Genomic DNA, 4507 nt, shown 5'->3' with positions numbered 1-4507 from the left:
TGTAGCTTTGTGTGTTTGTATATGTGTGTTTGCATGTGTGTTTGTGTGTGTATATTTGTATCTTTGTGTGTTTATATTTGTGTGTGTATGTGTGTGTGTATCTTTGTGTGTTTGTGTGTATGTTTGTATGTGTGTGTATATCTTTGTGTGTTTGTATTTATGTGTGTGTTTGTATATGTGTGTTTGCATGTGTGTTTATGTGTGTATATTTGTGTGTGTATTTGTGTGTATGTGTGTTTGTGTGTGTGTGTGTAGCTTTGTGTGTTTGATTTGTGTGTGTGTATTTTTGTGTGTGTGTGTGTGTATCTGTGTGTGTTTGTATGTGTGTGTAGCTTTGTGTATTTGTGTGTTTGCATGTGTGTTTGTATTTATATTTGTGTGTGTGTGTGTGTGTGTGTGTGTGTAGCATGAAGGAGCCATGGGATACTAATGGATGTCAGAAGACAGTTTACAACGGTTGGTTTTCTTCTTTCACTACATAAACTCTGGAGATCTATGAGACTTGGACCATCGGGCTTGGCAGCAATCATCTTTACCTGCTGAGCCACGGCACCTCCCTGTGCTGTTCTAATGAGGAAGTAAGAGCAATTCAGGGAGATTCAAAGAACAAGAGGGCTGAGCAGCTGGGAGACATTCTCAATGCTGCCTTGGGTATGGAAGAGCCCTGAGAAAGGACTTGAGACTCCCTGCCCAACAGCTGTAAAAAAATAAAATAAAAATAAAATAAAATAAAATAAAATAAAATAAAATAAAATAAAATAAAAGGTGGTCTTAGGGCTACAACCACAAAAACCAAGTATTTCCAATGACTAAGTGGCCCTGGAAGTGGGTTTACCTTCTGACCTGCACTTCTAACATACTTTCTAATCAATATCGCTCCAGGTATGCACAACCTCACATCAACCAGACCCCCTCTCGCTCAAATGCTCCCTCCTTACAGTTACCACACCCCCTTCATTTCCTGCTGTTCGCTTTCCTTCCTTACAGTGGTTATCAGGCAAACTGTCATCCACTCACTCTGTCCTTCTGCATCTATTGTTCACAGCTTGCTGTCAGGACCTGGGACTGCAATTGTCCGCTGTCTTTCCCCAGAGCCTTGAATGGCACTAGGTGTTGGAGTAAAATAATGAATAACTACAAAGGACACCAGGGACAAACAGTCCCTCTGGCCACAGTTTTGGGTAGCCAGGTTTGTGTAGATCGTAGTTTTACCATAAGCTAAGCTAAGATGGCCATCTTACACGAGCTAAAGCTGACTGTTGAAGTAGTAGCCACACCAGCCTTAATACTATTCTTGTATTCTTGTATGTATTGTATTGTATTCTTGTATTCTTGTATGGCTGCTCCTGTCAAAACTAGTTATCACAGCAACTATATTCTAATTTGCATCTATGCTATACTTTATATATACAGCCACAAAAGCATATCACAGCACAGTGATCAGATCAAACCAGTTAACCTATCTATCACATCACATACTTACGATTCTTGTGTTGAGAGCATGTAATCTGTTCTGATTAGTTTTCAAGGGTATGAACAATATATTATTGATAAAACCTGCTGTCATAGGTATGAGAAACCCAATAAAATTGGTTTTGACCAACATCTATCTATTTCTTTTACTTGATCCATGGGGAGTAGAACCCTAAAATGAGGCTGACACCCACTCCAGGGGGACAGAGTGGCTATTGATTTTGTGAGTACCATTCTTGGCCTTTGCTCCTCTGGAGTGTCATCCTGAGGACCTGGCCTATTGCCAAGCCTGAGGAGCAGGCCTGGACCATAGGTCTATTGGAGCATAGGGATGAAAGGATTAACCTTGCCTGATAAAGCTTCAGACTTCAGAACTACAAGTCTGAACTGAACTGTGGATACAGCTAGAGGTAGCTCCATGGAACACAGCCTGAGATTCAGAGGTGGAATTTGGCTCTAAAAGTTCAAAGTTCCTGGGCAAGTGGCTGAGGGAGGTGGTGCAACTGATCTATAATTAATAATTACAGGAGACAGAATTGACCCAGGAATGCATAATACAGCTAACCATAAGGAAAGACAGAGTGAGCCCTCCTTAGTTAGAAAAGGGGGAAAATGACTGGCTAGTCTCCAGATTATAATCAGATGATTTGGCTCATTCTAATGCAGTATGATTAGATTCTCAATTTCCTATTCTCTAGAAAAGAAAATCTATATGCTATCAAATGTTATTGCTGTGAAATAGCTGGCCTACACCTACATAAATAATACAGCCTACAGAAGAGTTAGTATTTTCTTCAGGAAGAAAATAGGATGAACACCAAGATGATGTCCCGAGAATGGGACTTGATTCTTTATTGTGAAGCTGAACTGATAAACATGGAGTTGCTTAGAGCTACAAAAAAAAAAAAAAAAATCATCCCCTAAAGCAAGCTGGCAGCACACTACCCTTGGCGTCCAAAGTCTGGTTGAAGAGTGGGTGGGAACCCGGCATCTCTCAGGGTTCAACCTATCTTCGCCCCTTTCTTCCCCACGCATCCCTTTCATTCCATTTCCTTGAAGTTGCTCCAGAGGATCCATCAGTGACCTAAAGTTTCTTCTAAAGATTAACTGTCTCTTTCCTTCAACTCCAGCTGGACAAATCCCAGGGAAGGCCTCTGGCTTTACCCAACTTGGGTCAATAAACTCAAACAGAGACAGCAGCTCATGCTGTGACACGTGTGTGCCTGTGTACATACATACCAACACACACATATTAAATAAAAGAATGGATAGGTGAATGTATAAAAGGTGTATAAAATGTAAAAATGCATAAAGCAAGGGTTAAATATATGGTATTAATTGGGAGAAACTTCATTTATACAAGGGAAACCAATTAAAGGACCCTCAAATCATTTGGGATGAGGCCTTCTGTTTAGTCCTAGTTTCTAGATAGTAAAGTTAGTCATTTTGTGGACTTTTCCAGTGTATTTCTTCCTCCTTGGTGGTTTTTCTTCGCATGAGCTTAGGGCTTAAGTCCTGTGCCCTGGGGCTCTCTGGAGAGTCTAACTATTACCTGTTTGGTAATATTGGCCTGAATGACCCATGTTCTAGTGCTTGCCAAATAACTGCTTTTTTATACTGTTTTTCTTGGATGCGGATTCATGGATACAAATTCTACCCTTTCTGTTTCTTGCTTCTGTTTGCTAGGCCATGGGAAACCAAAAACAAAACAAGCCGCACAACCCATCCTGTCAAAAATAATTTATTAAAAGAAGTTTCTAAAAGTCATTGCGTGAGGAAGAGTAGCATTATATACCAAATTAAACTGCAAGGAATGGAATTCAATTGCCAGCTTGGCAGGGATGTTCCATAAGGCTGAGTTAATTAGATGTCTCGTGCTGAGCCAAGTGTGATCATACAGTGTAACTAAATATAGAAGAAAAGATTCTTCCTTCTAAGAGTAGAGGGATTACAAGAAAGACATGGCACAGTGAGGACAGACTTCCTGAGTTCTAATTCATCCAATCTTGGTCCTGAGTTCTATAATGACAAAATATATTGTAGGAGAGATTATCAGAAAGGAAGTGGAGCAGCCTCAGTGGAGACATTTTAGCTACTTCTAGCCATGGCAGAACTTGGGCAGGAATTTGCTGTCCCCTCTATTCCATGCCCCTACTCTTAATAGAATGACACATAAGCATTAGTGTCCTGACCTGTTCTGCCCCACGTTTGGGGGCCACTCTGTTCTGACCCATTCTGCTGCTCCAGTATCCGGGTCAGGGTCTAGCAAGAGAGAGAGTGGGGATGGAGAGTCAAAAGACGCGAAGAATGAAGACAAGACAGAGTCTGATCAAGTCTTTCTCTCTATTGAAAGGAAATCCTGGGTATTTATATGCTTTTCCATGTGCCTTGCAGCTGTGGACAAGCAGGGGAACACAGCTGAAGGCACTATGCCACATGCCTTGCAGCATGGATACCATGTGTGCCTTGTAGCTGGGGGCACTAAACAAAGATATTTATCAGAGTGTGCTCAGCTGTTGTGGGCTGTTGAAAACAAGTCTCTTGTCAGGGTATATGGCTGGAGATGACTACAAAGATGATAGCTGCTTTCTGCTAGGGGTTAGCTCCCAACACATTAGTGGCCACTTGAACTTCAAAAACCACTAATAAAACTTCTGTGAGAGGTTGGTCATTGTGGAGAGGAATCTCTTCCAATAATAAGATGTAATAATAAGTGATTGTGTCCACTGAGAACAGAAAGAAGATTCTAGCATAGTCAACAAGGCGACTGGAATCTGACAAGGGACCTGCTTTTCATTATAAAATCTTTTCATTATAAAATCTGAAAGTGCCCTGGCAATTATTCACATCATAACTGATAGCACTGATGACATTATAAGAACTTAAGCCCATTATCCTGAAGGGATTAATTACCCAACATTTTCACATGATATATGAATTTTCAAGTCAACAAGATTATTTTCTAAATTTTGAGAGTTCATTTAAATGATAACCTTTGAGTCTAACCAATGGAATTGAACAGGCCGATGGTCCC

This window comes from Grammomys surdaster, unplaced genomic scaffold (genome assembly GCF_004785775.1).
Source record: "Grammomys surdaster isolate TR1022 unplaced genomic scaffold, NIH_TR_1.0 126178, whole genome shotgun sequence".
NCBI lineage: Eukaryota > Metazoa > Chordata > Mammalia > Rodentia > Muridae > Grammomys > Grammomys surdaster.
Note: the sequence above shows the minus strand (reverse complement) of the source record.